The sequence below is a fragment of the Callospermophilus lateralis genome, chromosome 3 (assembly GCF_048772815.1).
Source record: "Callospermophilus lateralis isolate mCalLat2 chromosome 3, mCalLat2.hap1, whole genome shotgun sequence".
In the NCBI taxonomy this organism is placed as follows: Eukaryota; Metazoa; Chordata; class Mammalia; order Rodentia; family Sciuridae; genus Callospermophilus; species Callospermophilus lateralis.
In genome coordinates this window covers 174,239,505-174,261,538 of record NC_135307.1, presented here as the reverse complement: position 1 = coordinate 174,261,538, position 22,034 = coordinate 174,239,505, and the positions used below count along the sequence as shown (strand labels likewise).

Below are 22,034 nucleotides of genomic sequence, written 5' to 3'. Positions count from 1 at the left end.
AAACAAATATGAACTAAAACCACCAAAACTATGAGACTAAAACTTTTCCTCTTTAAAAGCTAAATGACCTCAGATAATTCATTACAGTAAATGACACACATTCATAAAACCTTTTTAAAATCTAGTAAAAAAACTAACTGACCCATTTTTCAGGTATTTTATGTAAATCAGTAAACATGTGATAAATTATAAGAATGGCTACAAGAAGTCCTCTCAATGAATTTATAGTCCCTCTCACCAAGAGAATTTTGTTGCTGCTCTTGGGACTTAACTCCACCACTGGATTAATGTAGGGTTTCCTCAACCTTGACACTCTCATCTTTTAGGCCAAACAATTTCTTGTTGTAGAAGTCCTGTGCATCATAAGATGTTTAGTAGCATCCCTAGCCTATATCTATTAGATGGTAAGTAGTATCCCCTAACCCCTAGTTGTAAAAACCAAAACTGCAATACTGCCAGATAGCCCCCCTGGGACACAAGAGTTCTTGGTTGAGAATGACTGCTCTACTATGACTCAGAGACCTAAGAGCACCTAAACATTAAGATATGGCCATTCTTGCTGCTACTGAGAACCTTACAACCATCACCAACACCACATGAAGAGGCTTGAGCTAGCCTGCTGGATAGTGTGATTCAAACAGTTGGTTTCCCCAACTGTTCCAAGCCAACAGCTAGTCAAAGAGTGAGGCCGCCCTAGACTACCCAGTATATTAGTTTTATACTGCTACATAACAAGTTACCATAAATTTAGTGGCTGAAACAACACACGTTTATTTTCTCCAGTTTCCATGGGTGAGAAGTCTGGGTACAGTTTAGCTGGGCCTCCTCCTCAGGGTCTCATGAAATTCAAATCAAGGTGTCAATTGGGCTGATTTTCTTTCTGGAACTCAGTGCCCTGCTCCAAGCTCACAAGGTTATTGGGAGAAACAAATTCTTGCAGTTGTAGGACTAAGATCACTTTTTGCTGGCTATCAGCTAAGACCTGCATTCAGCTCCCAAGAACCCCCAGACCCTGACGTGAGATTCTCTCATCCATCACAACTTCTCCAAAGCCAGCAGAATTGCTCACTTCTCCCATCTCTGTACTTTAGATTCTCACCTAACTGATTCAGGCCTACCCATGACTGAATGGGGGGTCTTAATTAATCACATATGCAAAATCTCTCCACCTTTCTATATCCTGCTGGTGAAAAGCAAACTACAGTTGTCAATCCACATACCAGGGAAAAAGATCATACAAGGACATGGGTTTTCCAAAATCATTTTACCCCTAAGATGGTTTTGCAACTACAACTATGTTGTAGCTCAGTGGTAGAGCACTTGCCTAGCATGTGTGAGGCACTGGATTCGAATCTCAGCTCCGCATAAAAATAAATACCCATTGAAACTAAAAAACAAAACAACAACAACAAAAAAGAATTCATCTTAGAAATCTGCCTAACATATCCAGCCTCCAGCTGACCACAGATTCATTAGTAAGCCCAGTCCGGCTAATCTCATAATTTGACCCAGTCCAAATGGAGAAAACAGCCAATGCAGCCAAAAGCGTAAAGAGTAAAATAACAGTGGTTCTAAGGCTCCAAGTTTTGGGAAGGTTAGTTACACAGCAAAAGCCAACTGATTAAAACAACAACAAAAAAAAACACCTAACCATACATACACTGAATTATCAGGAGAGCCTCAACCATCAGGCAGAGATCTCTATTGAAGAAGTCAGCAACAGCAAAATGGAATTTTCAATACAAAGATAAAACAAGAACTCATGTTCCATTCACTTAGTACACTGATTCAGTGTATGGGTGACCATGTCAATCCTAAATCATATTCTGTATTCTGAAAATCAGTCATCTTTCTCCAAGTATATTTCATATGCCACAGTTAGTTTTTTTGAGACAGGGTCTCACTATACTGCCCAGGGTGGGATTCAATTTATGATCATCTACCCTCCACTACTCATGTGGCTGGGACTTCAGGCACATGCCACTATATCCAGCTCTATTAATTTAGTTTTAACCTGACTTAAAGATGTGATCATAAAGAAAAGGCAGTCTAGATTTAATGCCAGTACCAGGAACACTAAGAAAACAGCAGAGCTGACAATTTTACAGCAACTTCTTTTCTTTTCAAGTGTAGGATTTATTCAAGTAAGAAAAAAGAGTCAGAACTCCCACAGTACAAGAAGGGATCCAACAGGGCTGCCCCAAGTCAAAATCAATCATGTTCCAACATAAAATCAATGATGTGATCAACTCACATCTGAAAGAAGGTAGCCCAAATCATTCAAAATTAGATAAGCCTACTGAAATACAGTATATCCACTATATCATGTAATAATTTTAGCCAAATATTAACTAGTAATTTTTTAAATATAGTACAATTTCTTAATATTTAAAAAATTCTATTTTAGGGTATATTTCGCAATGGATATGTAAAACAACATATGTTCACTTATATTTGTAGTTATGTGATATAATGTATCAATAAAAAGAGGCTGTGGATTTGAGTTCAAAAAATTTTTTTTAAATATTTATTTTTTTAGTTGTAGTTGGACACAATACCTTTATTTATTTATTTTTATGTGGTGCTGGGGATCAAACCCAGGGTCTTGCACGTGCTAGGCGGGCACTCTACCACTGAGCCACAATCCCAAACCCTCAAAAAAAAATTTTAAGTACCATTAAGGGAGTAACTTTTTGGGGGGAACAGACACCAGGGGTTGAACTCGGGGTTACTCGACCACTGAGCCACATCCTCAGCTCTATTTTGTATTTTATTTAGAGGCAGGGGCTCGCTGAGATGCTTAGGACAGCTATTAAGTACAAATGCATAAAAGGAACATATACAGGGGCTGAGGCTGTGGCTCAGTGGTAAGAGAACTTGCCTAGCATATGTGAGGCACTAGATTCAATTCTTAGCACCACATATAAATAAATTAATAAATAAGATAAGTCTATTGACAATTAAAAAAAAACATTCACAGACTACTTTTATAAAAGAAAGAAAAGGAAATACATATCCACATAGCCTTAGAAAAATAAACACAGAAAAGATAAACCTCAACAAAGTGTAAAAGGAAGACTCAAATTGGGCATGGTGGTACATGCCTGTAATCCTACCAATGCAGGAAGATAGCAAGTTCAAGGCCAGCTTCAGCAACTTAACAAGATCCTGCCTAAAAAACAAAAAAGGGGGACGGGAAGGGAGCCTCAAAGGATGTGTTTCCAACTAACTTATGCACATTCCAGAAAAAACTCAAAAATACTACCAGTAATAAAAAAAAAAATAGAGGACCCAAAGTAAAATTCACAGTATCTGTCTTCCAATCAAGAATTATTAGGAATGCAAGGAACCAGGAAAATCTGACCCATAAAGGAAGGAAAAAAAACATACAGAAACAGACTCCAAAATGATACAATTAGGGCCAGGGATACAGCTCAGTCGGTAGAGTGCACAAGGCCCTGGATTCAATCCCCAGCTACATACACACACACACACACACACACACAAAATTACACAATTAGTAGAAAATAATGTGAACAGAGTTGTTATAACTTTATTTCATGTGTTCAATATTGAGCCTATTAGCAGAGGCATGTAAGAATTAAAAAACAAACAAACAAACAAAAAAAACCTTCTAATACCCAAACTAAACTTCAAGAGATTAAAAATATTCAATGTGTGGATGGAATGAACAGCAGTTTTGGTGTGGCAGCACATGCTTGTAATACCAGCTATTTGGGAGGCTGAGGCAGGAGGATAACAAGTTTGAGGTAAGCCTCAGAAACTTAGCAAGACCTTGTCTCAAAATTAAAAAATAAAAAGGACAGGGGATGTAACTTAGAAGCAAAAGTCCCCCAGGTTCAATAACTTAGTAACACAAAAACACTGCAAAGAAAAAGATTAATAAACTTAAGGATGTATCAATAGAAACTTCCCAAAACAAAGTGAGCAAAAAAAAAAAAAAAAAAAAAAAAAGAACAGCATATAAGTGAGTTTTGGGACAATTTAAAGCAGCCACATAGACATGTAATTACAGTCTCCAGATGGGGTAGAGTGGAAAAGTATAGGAGAAATATTTCTCATGAGTAACAGCTGAATATTTGCCAAATATGATCCAAGAAGCTTGACATGACAAAACCCAGGTACAAGAAATGTGAATCAAACCACATTAAAATATATCATAATCAACTGCTTGTGAGCAATGATAAAAAGAAAATCTTAAAATGAACCAGAGAAGCAAAAAAGATACATCACTTACTCAGAATAATTAAATGATAGATTTTTCACTAGAGATAATGCAACTCAGACACAATGGAGAAACATTTCTAAAGTACAAGGGAAAAAACTCAACCCAGAATCTGTATCAAGTGAAAATATCTTTCTAAAAAGAAAGGGAAGTACTTTTTCAAACATATGAAACTTAAAAATAACCATCATCACCAGTAGACCTGCACTGCAATAAACATTAAAGGAAGTTCTCTGATAAAAAAATGATACCAGAAGGGAACCTGGATCTATGCAGCAATGAACAACACTGGAAATGAGAAATATGTGGACAAACATAAAACACTTTTTTTCTTATTTTTAAAGTCCTTTTAAAGATAATCACTGAGGCTGCTAGTGTAGCCAGCCCCAGGGATACAGCACTTGCCTAGCATGTACAAGCCCTGAGTTCAATTCTCGGGCCCATTTAAAAAAAAAAAAAAAAAAAAAAAACACAGTTTAAATAAAAAATAACAACAATGCATTTTGAAGTTTACAATATTCATATAAGAGATGTGTATGACAAAAATAACGAACTGAGGAGGGGAGAATGAAGTACACTGCTATAAGATCTTGTAATACAGGTGAAGTAGTGTAACATTAAAAGTAGACTGTGACAAGTTATTTAACTTGTGTCCAACACTAAAGCAACCACTAAAACAAGTACAAGCTAATGAGCCCAAAACAGAGTTGAAAATGAGACCATAACAAAATCCTCAATCCAGAAAAAAGCAGAAAAGAAAATAGGAACAAAGAACAGACAAGACAAAAAAAGAAAACTAATGAGGATAGATTTAAACTCTTATAATATCAATATTCAGGGGCTGGGGTTGTAGCTCAGTGGTAGAGCACTTGCCTTGCATGCATGAGGCCCTGGGTTCAGTCCCTAGCACCATGTAAAAATAAACAAATAAAAAAAGAAGAATAAAGATATTGTATCCATCTACAACTAAAAAAATAGTTAAAGGCAGAAATTGTTGAATTGGAAAAAACAAGAACCCGGCTGGGGATGTGGCTCAAGCGGTACCGCGCTCGCCTGGCATGCGTGCGGCCCGGGTTCGATCCTCAGCACCACATACAAACAAAGATGTTGTGTCTGCCAAAAACTGAAAAATAAATATTAAAAATTCTCTCTCTCTCTCTCTCTCTCTCTCTCCCCCTCTCTCTCTTAAAAAAAAAAAAAAAAAAAAAAAACAAGAACCAATTATGTGATGACTGTAAAATCCTCACCTTAAATATAAAGACATAGGTTATAAGTAAAAACGTAATACCAAGCAAACTCTAATTGAATAAAAGCCAGAGGGGCTATGATTAGGAGACAAAATATATTTTGGATAAAATACTATTACCAGAGATGAAGAAGGTTGTTTCAAAATGACAATTCTTGAAGGGGGCAATCCTATAATGTACTTTATAAGTGAGTTTCAAAATTCATGAGCAAAAACTGATAACACTGAAAGAACAGACAAATTCACAGTTAAATTTCAACATCCCCTTTGTAATTGATAGAACAGATAGAAAATCTGTAAGAACACAAAAGACCTGAACATTTCCAACCAATAAGCTAATAAACATTTGCAGAACACTCCACCTAACATCAGAATACATATTCAAGTACCCAAGGGACATTTATCAATTTATCAAGAACTACCTTATTCTTAGCCATAAAACAATAAATTCTTTCTTTTTTTTTTTTTTTGGGTGGTGCTGGGAATTGAACCCAGGGCCTCATACATGAGAGGCAAGCGCTCTACCAACTGAGCTATATCCCCAGCCCCAAACAATAAATTCTAAAGGATTCAAAATATACAATATACGGTATATATCATGTGGAAATAGAAATCCCTAACAAAAGATCTTTGGATATTCCCCAATAGTAGGAAACAACCAACCACAATTTTTTTTTTTTTTTTTTTAAAGAGAGAGAGACACAGAAACAGAGAGAGAATTTTTTTTTTTAAATCTTTATTTTTTAGTTATCGGCAGACACAACATCTTTGTATGTGGTGCTGAGGATCGAACCCAGGCCGCACGCATGCCAGGCGAGTGCGCTACTGCTTGAGCCACATGCCCAGCCCCCAATCACAATTTTTAACACATTAAAGAAGAAATAAAAACAAAAATTAGATATTTTGAACTGAATGAAAATTAAAGCACAATATATCAAAATGTCATATGCATTAAAAGTCTTCCTTCCAAAAAAGGAAAGATGGCAAATAAATGACCTTAAGCTTCCATCATGAAACAATGGGAAAGAGAAGGGAGCAAATTAAATCCAAATCAAGGAAAAATTATGAAAGAGCAAAAAGGATGGAACAGAAAACAAATAAAGTCAACATCTGGTTTTTGAGAATACAACTAAAATTAATAGACCTTTAGACTAATCAGATACAAAGACAAACTACCAACATCAGGAAAGCAGTGGAGACAATGACAGTTCCAGATATATTTAGGAATACCCTTATCAATAATTTCAACAATTTAGGTGAAATGGACAAAATCCTTAAAGGACATGGAAGCTCATTTAAGAAGAAACTGACAGCTGCAGTGGCAAGCCCTGTAATCCCAGTGACTGAGGAGACTAAAACAAGAAAATTGTGAGTTCAAGGCCAGCTTCAGCAACTTAGAAGCACTCTTGTCTCAAAATCAAGGGCTGGGATGACAGTTCAGAAGTAAAGCATGAAGGAGGGAGAGGAAAAACAGATAATTTAAATAGCTCTATTTTGGGAAAGAAATTGAATTCATAATTAAAGATCTCTAAGCTGAGATGGCTCCACTGATGAATTCCACCAAATTAAGGAACCAATAATATCAATTCTATACAAAGTCTTTCAGAAAATTTAAAAAGAGGAAAAACTTCTCAATTCATTCTACAAGGACACCATTATTATTCTTATATGAAAAGCAGACAAATATATTACCAGAAAATTACAGACTAATATGCCTTATAAACATAGATGCAGAAACTGTTAATAAATTGTTAATATATATATTTTTTTCTTTTTTTGTACCAAGGATTGAACTCAGGGGCGCTTGGCTACTGAGCCACATCCCCAGCCCTATTTTGTATTTACTTAGAGACAGGGTCTCACAGAGTTGTTTAGCACCTCTCTTTTGCTGAGGCTGACTTTGAACTCCCAATTCTCGTGCCTCAGCCTCCTGAACTGCTGGGATTACAGGCATGCACCACCACACCCAACAAATTGTTAATAAATTTTGACAAATCAAATCCAATAATATATAAAAGGACAACAGATCGTGACCAAGAGAGCTTTATCCCAGAAATACAAGTTAAATATTCAAACTAAACAAAAAAAAAAAAAAACATATATTCGTCCAAGCAGCTATGGAAAAAACATTTGAAAATTTTTAATATCCAATCCTAACAAAAGTTAAATGTTATAAAGAAACTGATCTGGATGAATGGAATATGAAGTTTTTTGTACTTTTCAGAGTTTGGAATTAATTTCAAATAAATTTTTTTTTAAATGACAATATATAAAAAGTCATTAGCCCAGTTTGTTGAATAAATTAAAGAGTTCAAAAAATATTAACTATAAAAAATCACTTAACTCTGGGCTGGGGTTGTAGAGTGCTTGCCTAGCATGTGTGAGGCACTGGGTTTGATTCTCAGCACCGCATATAAACAAAGGTCCATTAACAATTAAAAAAAATATATATCACCTAACTCAACCTCTCATTTTATAGATGATGAAATCCAGGCCTACCTAGAGGTAGCAGTAATTTATCTAAAGTCATACTGTCAGTTAATGACTAACACCCAAATCAGGCAACCATATGCCACCCCCTAACTTGTGATCATCATACATACAATTTCATAATGATATACTATCTCATTCAAAACAGAACAAAAATGGTACATACATTTCTGGTTCTTGTTTTAATTATGCCCTATTATGCCTAAAGAAAAATATCCCCCCAAAAGCCACCAACAGGACATTTTGTAAAATCAAAATTTAGGATGAGAAAGGAGGATAAGAAGGTAAGGTCTCACTCAGTCTGAACTGAGAGACTATGTGACAGTCTCTTTATCCCAAGAAAAATATTAGGAGAAATCAAGAAAGATTTTTATATGGGATGTATCACCCTGATACTGTCATGGAAAGAGAAAACAGAATTACTATATACTCTAGTTCATATCAGAAATGTCCCCCCAAGGGCACATGCATTATAGGGTTTGGTTCCCAGCTCAGTGTTACTAAGGCATGGTAAGAAAAGGTGAGGCGCCTCATGGGAGATTTTAGGCCATCAGTGGCACTTCCTAGAAGGGGACTGTGGGATCCTGGTCCTACTCTTTTTGCATAAGGGCAAGGAAGTCGGCAATTTTGCTCCACCACATGTTCCCACCAAGATGGGAACCTCACCATCTCACCACAAACCAAAGTAATAAGGCCAACCAATCCTGGACTGAAACCTCCAAAATTTTGAACCTAAACAGACCTCTTCTCTCTATAGGCTCATTAATAATTCAACTTTGTCATTGTGATGGAAAGCTAAAACACTATGAGAAAAAACTGGCTTGATTAATAGCTGCGTGCACATATGAAAAGACAAAGAAGTGAAGAAATGAAGAATAATTTGGTTACTGAGAAGAGAGTGATGGCATAGACAGAAACAGAACATGAGTGGAAAACTGACTTACAGCACTGAGAAGATACAAGATGAATTTGAAACACCAGCGGAATCTTTGAACAGAAATGTCCTATTCAATATGCAGATCTAGTGTTCTTGAATTAGAGACACAGATTTGGGCATCTGCCCATTCAGCCAGCATAGGTGAGAATTAGATCACTATAAGATGGGGAAATCTTTTCTCTATCCTAAGATATATTCAAACTCCTCTGGGAGCAACAGTGAGCCATTGCAGTGATTCTCAAAGGGAGCTCCTTTCTCACAATAACTGTTGATGAGAAAGAACTGTGCTAAAGAACAAGGCAATCAAAGACACTGTGATCCATCAAGCTGCAAAGGATTCATTGATGATATAAACAAATACACCCTTGCAGCCTTGCACAGTGCTTTATGGGTAAGTTAAAACAACCTCAGCTATACACAGCTATATCATTCACACCGCGAGTCGGATAAAACTCAGAAACTTCTGTTTTAGCGAATTATACCTGTTTTACAAAATATAAGTGTCATAGATCTTCCACTAAATACAAAAGATAGGTGTGGTGACACAGAAAAACACTTGCTTCAAACCCAAGTACATAGAAAAGCAGGAAAATACAACAAAACTAACCCAAAAGCAAGAAAGGGAAATGCCCTGAGGCTAGAAACAATGAAATTACTCAAAGCCAAATAACTAAAGCCAGATATAAGTACTGCTCCAGACAGGTGTTTTAATGCCTACCAGTGACTAGGAGAAAATAAACTGAAAATAAGTTAGATAATATAAGATACCAAAGCCCCAAAAACTGCACAGTTGAATAAAATGAATTTCAACCTCCAACCCATGGAAAAGAAATTTACTGTTTGCCAGAAATCAGAGTGAAAAAGTCACCTCTGAAAAAACAAAATTCCCTATCACAGGTATGGGTTCCAGAATCACACTATCCAAATGGTTCAGAAACCCAATGTCAAATTAGCCTATCAGACAAGTGTGGCTTTAAAGAAACCTGCTGGGTTCAGCTGAAATTCAAAACACTCTAGGTATTCCCTAGAGGGATACCTCTACACTATGACTCAAAAAAAAAAAAAGAATCCCATGGGCTGGGATTGAGGCTTAGTGATAGAGTACTTGCCTAGCGTGTGTGAGGCACTGGGTTCGATTTCCAGCACCACATATATAAATAAATAAAGGCCATGGAAAACTAAAAAAATAAATAAAATAATAAATTTAAAAACTAAAAATTTTTTAAAATTTTAAAAATGAATCCCAATGGGCTGGGCCTGTAGTTCAGTGGCAGAGCGCTTGCCTAGCAAGTGTGAGGCACTGGGTTCTATCCTTAGCACTACATAAAATAAATAAAATAAAGGCATTCTGTCCATATACAACTACAAAAAAAAAATGTTTTTTTTAAATGAATCCCACTGATGATAAACATTTAAATCACAATTGCAAACTATAAAGAAATGAACTGGGCTGGGGATATGGCTCAAGTGGTAGTGCGCTCGCCTGGCATGCGTGCAGCCTGGGTTCGATCCTCAGCACCACATACAAAGATGTTGTGTCCGCCGATTATTAAAATTCTCTCTCTCTCCCTCTCTCATTCTCTCTTAAAAAAAAAAAAAAAGAAATGAACCAACAAAGGTAGAGTGGGCTCACTGCACAAAACAGGCAAACTTAGAGATCTAGGCAGACGATAAAGAGGTTTTAAAATAACTGTGCTTAAAACATGCAGAAGGGGCTGGGGATGTGGCTCAAGCAGTATCGCGCTCGCCTGGCATGCGTGCGGCCCGGGTTCGATCCTCAGCACCACATACAAACAAAGATGTTGTGTCCGCCGATAACTAAAAAAAATAAATATTAAAAAAATTCTCTCTCTCCTCTCTCTCTCTTTAAAAAAAAAATGCAGAAGTTAAAAAAAATAAAAGCCACAACAGAAATAAATAATGGACAATTTTCAAAAATAATCAGAAAATCTAGAAATAAAAAGTTAGGGCTAGGGCTATAGCTCAGTGACAGAGCACTTGCATACAATGTATGAGGCAATGGGTTAATCCTTAGCACCACATAAAAATAAGCAAATAAAGACCTATCTACAACAACAACAAAAATTTTTTTTTAAAAAGTGATAACCTGGAACATTCAGTCAAACCTGAGGAGTTAGTAGATTGTATTATTGGTCTGAAAAAAAAAATCGAACAGAATGAAACACAAAAAAGTAAAGGGATGGAAAATATGAAAAGTATAAGAGAGTCAACAGTTGTTCTTAGTGGTACTGAGGACTGAACAGAGGGCCTCCCACAACCTAGGCAAGTGAGTGCTCTACCACTGGGCTACATCCCCAACTCTTTAAAAAAAAAAAATCTTTTTTTTTTTTTTTTTTTTTTAATTTTAAGACTGAGTCTTGTTAAGTTGTCCAAGCTGGCCTGGAACTTTGCAATCCTCATATCTCAGCCTTCCGAGAAGCTGTGCCACCACCCACCTCACCTAGGTCAGAAGGAGAAATTTCAATTTTGGTTTTTTCTCCAGTGCTGGAATTGAACCCAGGGCCCTGAGCATGCTAGGCAAAAATTCTACCACCAAGCTACATCTCCAACTCAAGAGTGAGAAATTTTAACATGCAAAAATATAAATGTCAAAAGAGGAAACAGGGGGCTGGGTTTTGTGGTTCAGTGTAAAGCACTTGCCTAGCATGTGTGAAGCACTGGGTTCAATCCTCAGCACCATATAACGCTAATAAACAAAATAAAGGTATTGAGTCTATCTACAACTAAAAATTTAAAGGTGGGGGCAGGAAAGCTATGTTGGCTAAAACTGAAGGCACAAGGGTTCAGACTGCATGGTGACCTTCTCAAACATACACTGTAGCCACAATGCACAGTCATTATTTAAAAAAAAAAAAAATTAAAAGCAACCAAAGAAGAAAAGTTACCATAAAAACTGTTAGCCTACTTCTCAAAAGCAAAAACAGATGTTAGAAAACAAAAGAATGACATCCTTGAATTTAAAAAAAAAAAAAAAAAACAACCTACCGTCAATTAAAAATCACTATATAGTTGAAATGTCATCACAGCTAAAAAAGTCCCAGACAGCAAAGACAAAATCAAGGCCTTAAGGTATTCAAAATACAATGTTACCCACAGAACTTTACTAAAAGAAATTTACAAATGATATTTATTGATATTTGAAAGAAATTCAGCACAGAAGACAGGAATGGGATGTAAAAAGCCATGGAAAACAAAGAAAATTGTAATAACTACTATAAAATTTTTGGTTAATGCCTAGCTTTGGGAAATTTAAAACTGCAAAAGTAGCTGGGTGCAGTGGCACACCCCTATAACCCCAGTTACTTGGGAGGCTGAGACAGGAGGAGGATCAAGCTCAAGGCCAGCATGGGTAACTTATTGAGACCCTATCTTAAAATAAAATAAAAAGGTCTAGTGATATAACTCAGTAGTACAGTGTCCCTGGGTTTGATTCCCTGGTGTGCCCCTCCCTGCCAATACACTTTAATTCATGAATTAAAAATATCAAAATACTTAGGATTGAAAAAAATATAAAAATCATATATTGATTTAATCCCCAGCACCAGAAAATGAAAAATTACACAAAATTTAAAAATTAATTAATAAATATTAAAATTTATGGGGTTGTGTCTACCAGTAGGAATACAGGATAAACACAGTCCTTTCCCAATCTAACTGGGGTAAAGAATCAATTTGGGGCTTTTTTTCCCAGTTTATCCAAGACCAATATATGGTCCTACTGCACCTGGTACACTATGTAAGCCTAAAAAATAGCTCCACTAAGCTAGAACTGCTGATTTCATAGACTGTGCTCTGGCAGGGTCAAATTACTATAAAAGTTTCTAAATATTTATTCCCAATTTCTACACTTATCACAATCAGGAAAGATAGTTCACAAACACTGGCCTATGGATCATATTCTGATGGAGAAAGAACAGTAGTAAACAAAAAAATGCTGTACTTTGCCACTATGAAGAATCTCTACTTATTGTTATGAAGTGATGCCCTAGATATGTTAAGTTAAAATGTAAAGTGGGAAATGTGTCTATGATGTCACTCTAAAAAAAAAAAAAAAGATACAAATGCTATTTTTATACTTTTAAAAAGAAAAATAATAAAAAATAAGATTATCCATAAGAAAACTAAATAGGGGAAGGAACTGCATGAGCTGACTTCATTGAATAAACCTCATGTAAAGCAAAATTAACATTTATGAAAGCAATGCCTTTTTAAAAAGTAAATGAATCAAGCTGTGCTTCAAGTAGATGTATAACCATATTTTTCCTAGTGATTTTAAAGTAAAGTAACTTGTAAAATTCCTAGTGAGATAAACCCTTAGGCTAATAAGAACAAAAACACTTAAGGTAATCACATTGTAGTGGCAGTACGAGTATTGGTTTTCTAAGATTGCTGTATATTGCTGGAAAAAGTAAATGAGTAATTATGTGGTCTTGATGGAAACCAGAAGTTCCTCATAGAGAAGAGACATACACACATGTAAGACAAAAGAGGTCAAGTAAAATCCCTAGAGTCTAGCCAGACACAGTGGTGCACACCTGTAATCCCAGCTACTTGGTTGGGGGCGTTTGCTGAGGCAGAAAGATGGCAGGTTTGAGGCTAGCCTGGGCAACTTGGCAAGACTCCATCTCAAAGAGCTAAGGATGTAGTTCAGAGGTAGCATGCACAAGGCTCTGGGTATAACCCTCAGTACCTCAAAACAAAAACAAAAACCCTGCTGTCTTCAATTAGAAATGGAATTATCAAGGCTGGGTTGTGGCTCAGTGGTAGAATGCTCACCTTGAACATGTGTGGTACTGGGTTCGATCCTCAACATCATATAAAAATAAATAAAGGTATTGTGTCCACCTACAACTAAAATTATATATATTTTTTAAATATTTTAGCTCTTTATTTTTATGTGGTGCTTAGGATCAAACCCAGGGCCTCACACATGCTAGGCAAGCACTCTACCGCTGAGCCACAACCCCAACCCCTAAAAATATTTTTTTAAAAAAGAACTGGAATTGGGCTGGGGATGTGGCTCAAGCAGTAGCACGCTCGCCTGGCATGTGTGCGGCCCAGGTTCGATCCTCAGCACCACATACAAAGATGTTGTGTCCACCGAAAACTAAAAATAAATAAATATTAAAAAAAAAAAAAAAGAACTGGAATTATCAGTAAGAGTTCATGAAATATTACACACACATGCAGAAATGTTCATAACAGACTAATGTAGTTGCCAAATTTACTCTCCTACTATAAACAACTAAGAAATGGGAAAAAAATACATCAAAAAACTGGTTTTTTAAATATATATATATATATTTTTTTTAAAGTTGCCGATGGACCCTTATTTTTGTTTATATGTGCTCTGAACCGAACCCAGTGCCTCATATATGCTAGGCAAGAAAGCACTCTACCATAAGCTACAAATCCAGCTCCAAAACAACTGTTTTCAATATTAGTAAATAGGCAGCAGAAGACTGTGATCCTGAAGAGAAGATAAAGAATTCTACAATTTCCCCAGCTTTCTGCCTGGAGGCACAATTCAGGCTACAAAGAAGAGCAGAGCGTAGTGCTTTTCCTGAGCTGAGACAGATACTGAGGCTGACAATTCAAAAGAGGAGAAAGCTATGCAGAAAAAGACCTCCAGAAATCAGCATGAAGTCTCTGTATGTATAAGGCCAAACTCTACAAGGCTGGGTAGTGAATGGCCAGAAATTTTCCATAGCAAACAAAAGTCTATGAGACATAAAGCTGTGACCTGAGAGTGGAGAAACTGAAAATCCAGGACATTTGACAGAGATCCCAGAACGGAAAAACCTTAGAATTACACTTAGCCTATTCTCCAGACCTGCGTTAACAAAACTTAAAAGCAAGAATAAACTAAGCCGGGCACAGTGGCGCATGCCTGTAATACCAATGGCTTGGGAGGAGGCTGAGGCACGAGGATCTCTAGTTCAAAGCCAGCCTCAGCAATGTAGAGGCACTAAGCAACTCAGTAAGACCCTATATCTAACAAAATACAAAATTGGGGTGGGGATGTGGCTCAGTGGTTGAATGCCCCCCGAGTTCAATCCCTGTTACTGTCCCCGCAAAAAGGAATAAACTAATTTATGAGTAAACTGCCAAAATAAAACTCAACAATCTTGAAAGGAAAATCAATCACAGCACCCAAAAATGTAAAACTCATATTGCTCAGCATCCAAGAAAAACTGGATATGCCAAGATGCCAAGAAAATGTGATTTATAAGCAGGAGAATAATCAGTCAATAGAAACAGACCCAAACATGTCACAGGAGGTATAATTAGTGGACAGAGATTTAAAACAGCTCCTATAAACATACTTGATGATTAAGGATTAAAGGAAAATATAAAGAGAATGCATGGTGTAAAATAAGGAATAAAAGGAACTTCCAAAGATAAATATAATAATGAAAACATCAAAAGATGAGATTAACAAAAATTAGACCCTAAAGAAAAAAAGGTAAGGTAAATTTAGAATTACAACAGAAAATATCCAAAATAAAACACAAGGAAAAATTCAGAACTTAAGGGGCAAAATAATGTGGGCAAAATGCATGTTACTAGGAATCCAGAATTCTTTTTTCAAAAAATAATAGCTGAAAATTCAAATTTCAAATCTGAACTACAGATCTAAGAAGCTAACCAAAGTACATGCAAAGCAAATTATCAAACTGTTGAACAGAAAATAAATTTTAACCATGGGAAATCTTGAACCCAGGAGACTTAGACCAGGTTGGGCAACATAGACCATTTCTCAAAACAAACTGGGGTTGTGGCTCAGTGGTAGAGCGCTTGCCTAGCATGTGTGTGGCACTTGGCTTGATTCTCAGCACCATATAAATAAATAAATAAAGATCCATTGACAACTAAACAATATTAGAATAATAATAAATAACCACACAAAAAGTGAAACAAAGATAAGCATCACCACAGACTTATCTCAAATTATGCAAACCAGAAGACAAAGAATTAGCGCCTTAAAATGCTTGGGGATGGTGGAGATGGATAACCTTTCAACTTAAAATTCTGTTTCTAATAAAAATATCCTTTAGGGCAAAATAAAGACTTTTCATACTAAGAAAAGCTTAGAGAATACAGCACAACAGACCTGCACTACAAGAAATGTTAAAGAAAGTTCTTAAGGAAAATAACAAATGGACACTTCTTAAGGAATGAACACCACCACAAACGGCAAGTATGTAAGTGAAAATAAGACTTCCCTTCTTTTAAAATTTCTTTAAAAAAAAAAAAAAAGTTGGGCTGGGGCTGTAGCTCAGTGTAGAGTGCTTGCCTAGCATGCATAAAGCACTAGGTTCAATCCTTAGCACCACATTAAAAACAAATAAAATAAAGGCGTTCCGTCCATCTACAACTATAATTAAAAAAAAAAAAAAAAGTTTATCAGGGCTTGGTGGCACACACATGTAATCCCAGCTATCCAGGGAGCTAAAGCAGGAGGACTACAATGTCAAGGCCAGCCTGGCAATTTAGCAAGACCCTATCTCAAAACAAAACAAAAAGGACTGGAAACATAGCTCCATGTTAAATAGACCCTAGGGATTCCATCCTAGCACAGGAAAAGAAAAAGAAATGTTTAAAGCAAAAGCATTAATGATGTTCCATGAAATATATAACCTATGGAAAAGTAAAATGTATTTGAAAAGACTAGCATACAGATCACCCTCTATACTCAGTATATGAAACAACAGAATTCTCATATACTACTACTAAGAGTATAAATCTATACAATCATTTAGAAAACAAGCTGGACTACAGAGTAGTGACAATCAGGGCAAAACTACTTCTCAGTCCCATTCCCAGCAACATACACCCCCTGGAAAAGTTAATGAATGCACCAGAAGACAAGCACTCAATGCAGCACTGTCAGTTATATCAAGAACCAGAAACAGGGGCTGGGGTTGTGGCTCAGTGGTAGAGCCCTTGCCTAGCACATGTGAGGCAGGGGTTCAATCCTCAGCACCACATAAAAATAAATAAAATAAAGGTATTATGTACAACTACAATTAAAACATTTTTTTTAAAAAAAAGGGCTGGGGATGTGGCTCAAGTAGTAGCGCGCTCGCCTGGCATGCGTAAGGCACTGGGTTTGATCCTCAGCACCACATAAAAATAAAGATATTGTGTCCACCTAAAGCTAAAAAATAAATATTAAAAAAAAAAAAAGAACCAGAAACAACCAAATGCACTAAATGTAAAAAGGACATGCCATGAAATCACACAAGACAGCACACACCCCAAAGTATGATATATTTCATTAAATAATATTTTTTAAAGCACACCATGTGGATATGGAGGGGACAGGGTACACTTTGAGCAAAGACTTGAAAGAGGTTTGGAATTAAGTCATGCAGGTATTTGAGAGAAAGGCATTTCATATGAAACAGCAATGGCAAAATCTCTGAGAGAAATAGTTACTAGCATGCACAAAGATCACTAAAAGGCCAGGGAATTTAAAGAACTGAATGAACCAGGGGGGGAGAGCGAGGTCAAAGGGGCTGGGAGACAGATGAAATAATGGCATTGCAAGCCACTCTATGGATGCTGGTGGAGGGGTTTGAGTAGTGACATGATCTGAAGGACAGTATTTGAAGAGAGTGTCAAGAAAGAAACCAAGAATAATACAGTAATTTAGGAAAGAGATTATAGTGGCTTAAAATAGTATAGTATCAGAAGGAGTGGGTTGATGGCACCAAGGTTTCTGATCTAGGCAACTTAAACTGGAGTTTGGAGTCTAGTACTCCCATGCTTTATGCATGTAATAAGTTTTGTGTGTTCTTTTACTTTCCTTAGGGGGAAAAAAAAGGTGGAGTTCCCATTTATTTATATAAGCAAAACAAGAAAATATTTAGGATTTTTTTTTTTTTAAAAAGAGATTGTTTTGTATAATTCTGAGATACCATTACATATTCAAAGAGAGACACTGAGAAAGTAATTCGATATACAAGTCTGATGATCTGAGAGGAATATCCAGGGTTGCAATATACCTTGAAAGTCTTTGATGACAGAGAATCAGACGGAGAAGCAAAAGAGAAAAAGTTAAAAGCAAACAATAGATCTAAGTACTACAATCTGAAATCCTGAAAAGAACCAAGGAGATATATGCCTTCCACCACTGATCCCCAGGCTGCAGACAAATTCAGAACCCATACCAGAGACCAGGACAGACAAGGATGAGGTATAGGCGATAAGGGTTGAAAACATGGGAGATTGTTAACAGTCTGCAATAGAAGTAAGATACTTTTACTCCAGCACCAAGCATCTAAAAAGCAACCACTTCCCCACTTCTGCAATAGACAAGTAAGGCCACAAAACCACAATGCACTGAATTTCCAACCAATAACAGCCTAACTCTCTTAAGCTTAATCCTCAACCAAGGATCATCAACATTTGAGTAAGACTGAGATGTGAAAGAAACAAGGCACAGCAAATCAAAACTACTTTAAGATTTCATATCACTCTAGTCAGAATGGTAGTTTTCAAGAATACAAGCAACAATAAGTGCTGGCAAGGATGGGGGGGAAGGTACATTCATTCATTGCTGCTGGATCTGCAAAATGTTGCAGCCAATCTGGAAAACAGAATGGAGATTTCTCAGAAAACTGGGAATGGAATCACCATTTGACCCAGCTATCCCACTCCTTGGTCTATACCCAAAGACTTAAAATCAGCACACTACAGTAACACAGCTGCATCAATGTTTGTAGCAGCACAATTCACAATTGCTAAACAGTAGAAGCAACCTAGATGCCCTTCAATCAATGAATGGATTAAAAAAATGCGGAATATATACACAATAGAATAGTACACAGCACTAAATGAGAATGAAATTATGGCATTTGCAGGTAAATGGATGGAGATGGAGAATATCATGATGCTAAGCAAAGTAAAAAATCCCCAAAAGCCAAAAGCTGAATGTTCTCTCTGATAAATGGATGTTGACTCAAAATGGGGGGGTGGGCATGGGGAGAATGGAGGAACCTTGAAACTTAGGTAAAGGGGAGGGAGGGGGAGGGAGGAAACATGGGGGTAGAAAGATGGTGGAATGAAATGAACATCATTACCCTAGGTACATATATGACTGCACATGTGGTGTGACTCTACCTCATATATAACCATAAAAATGAAAAGCTGGGCTCCATTTGTGTACAATGATTCAAAATGCATTCTGCTATCATGTATAACTAATTAAAATTAAAAATTTTTTAAAAATAAAGAAACAAGGCACAAAAAAGCATGAGTTACATATTTTTAAATCATATTTAAAATTTATGTGTTATAAAAGATTTCTAACATAAGGTTAAATGTTGATAGTATCAAAAGAAAAAAAAACAACTAGGGGAGCTGGGGTTGTGGCTCAGTGGTAGAGCACTTGCCTAGCACATGTGAGGCCCTGGGTTTGATCCCCAAAAAGCACCACATAAAAATAAAAAAAGAAACAAAGGTATTGTGTCCATATACAACCAAAAAAATTAAATAAAAAACAAAAAACAGCTAGGTATCGGCCACCCAGAAAAAAAATGTAAAAAATGATTTCCTAGACCAGAGAACACAAATCCCTAACCCAAATTGTATAGTGGGTCAATCAACACCCACACCAATGTATATAATCATGGAAAAGATTTTAAAAGTTGTCAAGAAGAAAAAACAGGAAAGGGGAGCAGGAAGAGGAACATACAAAAGATTGGGAAGCAAACCAGGCACAGTGGCACACACCTGTAATCCCCACATCTTGAGAGACTGAGCTCCTAGGAAGATCACTCATTCAAAGCTAGTCTCAGCAACTTACCAAGACTGTTATGGTTTGGATGTGAAGTGTCTCCCAAAAGCCAATGTGTGAGACAATGCAAGAAGGGTTCAGAGGAGAAATAGTTGGGTTTGAGAGTCTTAACCCAATCAGTGAATTAATCCCATGATAGAGATTAACTGAGTGGTAACTGAAGTGGTAGGATATGGCTGGAGGAGGTGGGAATTGGGAGGCATGGCTTTGGGGTATATATTTGTCGTGGCCCCTCTTTGCTTCTGGATCATCATGTGAGCTGCTTTCCTCTGCCACACTCTTCTGCCATGATGTTCTGCCTCACCTTGAACCCAGAGGAATGGAGACAGCATTCTATGGACTAAGACCTCTGAAACCCTAAACCCTCAAATAAACTTTTCTTCCCTAAAATTGTTCTCTTCGGGTCCTTTAGTCACAGCGGTAAAATAGCTGACTAAAACAGAGGGCCTAAGCAACTTAGTGAGACACTGTCTCAAGAAAAACTGGGGCTGTACCTCAATGGTATAGCACCCTGGCTTGGTTAAATCCCCAGTACCCGCCCCACCCCCACCCCCAAAAAAAATCCAGGAATCAATATGGCACTCCAAAGCAACACTGAAAATTAATTTTTAAGATTAAAAAAATATATTTCAGGATTTTCAAATATTCCATACTCCATTTCATGAAAAAATGATCTTAAACAATCCATACTATACAACTTCATCTTAAAACTAAACATTTCTATCCTGAACCAATTCAATAGTTTGTTTTAACTTGGTGTGATAGCAATCTTTCCTCTAAGTGTTTTTCCACTGCGTTTATTCAATAACCATTTATTAAGCACTTTCTATAAAAGATGGTAGAGATATAGTCAAGTCAAAATACAGATACTCTGTCTCTAAGGCCTAGTTAGGAGAAACATAACAGACAATCACTCAAATTACATGTGTAATTATATACTTATAAATGATAAGAAGTTTAGACACAACAGGAAAATATTATTTAGAGGTAAGAGAAAGCTCCTGTGAAGAAATGATATAAATTGTCAGTCCTGAAGTTGAGATTCAAGACAGGCAAAAGTGGAAGTCTGCAATGCCAAACCCTAAAACTGGAAGGAACTTAATTAAGGAAGTCAACTGAAAGAAAAGGGTGGTCAAGCAAGGTTTAGATTTTTTTTTTTTTTAAATAAATGCCATGGGAAACCACTGACAAGTACCAAACAAAAAAATGTCACGATCAAATTGTGCTTTGAAAGAAAACCCTCCAGCTGCTGAGTGGAATACAAAGAAGCTTAAAAGGGGACAAAGTAAAAGCAAAAGATCACACCGGAGCTACTGAGTAATAAGATAAGATAGGCTCTGATGGTGGCACTGGAAATACAGACCAAAAAAAAGTGGACGTTTCAAAAGTAAATTGTCGTGACATACATCTTTCCAAAGAAAAACTGGCATGAAGGGTCATATATATCTCAAAGGAGAAGACTAGGGGCTAAATGTGTAGCTCAGCGGTAGAGTGCTTGCCTAGCACGTGTGAGAAACTGGGTTAGATTCTTGGCACTGTATATAAATAAGTAAACAAAATAATGGTCCATCAACAACTGAAAACAATTTTTTTTTTTTTTTTTTTTTAAAGGAGGGCTGGGGTTGTAGCTCAGTTGTGGAGCACTTGCCTCTCAGGTATGAGGCACTGGGTTCAATCCTCAGAACCACATAACAATAAATAAACAAAATAAAGATATTGTGTCCATGTATAACTAAAAAATATTTTTAAAAAAGACTAAAATAAAAGGATTAGTTGACACTTAAAGCCCATTTTTTACCAGTGAATCAAGAAAGCATCTCAGAAGAAAATATACATCTTTTTGCTTATTCCTCTCCTGTTTCATGATGTACAAAGATGTAAAGTTATGCTTTCTGAACCTTGAGCATGAGCATGCTTCTCAAACTTTTCAAGACAAACTCAAACCTGTTACTCTGACATCCTAACCTGTCCTCCATGTGTTAATCTCTCAAATGACTAAAAATATGAATTTGTACCACTTAAGCTTTTCAGGCCAGTTCCTCTTTAGTACAGGAGTTGGAAACATCTATGCTTCAAGAGAAGCACTACGAAGACCACTACACCTGTCTGAAATATATCAGTTCCCATCTTTTCTTCATATTTAGCTAAGCTAAAAGAAACAACTTTCTTAGACTAAAAAGAAAGTCCTCAGATACCTCTCCCTAAAGTCTGATCTGAAGAACTGAAACATCATATGCAGTTTCTACACTGGCTAACACAAAAAATAGCTTAAACGTTTTTTCAAACACAA

The 22,034-nt window shown here is 36.6% G+C and overlaps 1 protein-coding gene and 1 non-coding gene across 4 annotated transcripts in view; both read right to left on the bottom strand.

The window, feature by feature from the left end:
• Asxl1 (ASXL transcriptional regulator 1) overlaps positions 1 to 22,034 on the bottom strand; it is a 68,923-nt gene that overhangs the window by 28,940 nt on the left and 17,949 nt on the right. The window lies entirely within an intron of this gene.
• Trnae-cuc (transfer RNA glutamic acid (anticodon CUC)) lies at positions 5,962 to 6,035 on the bottom strand. The gene has a single exon. It is a non-coding gene; the product is annotated as a tRNA-Glu (tRNA).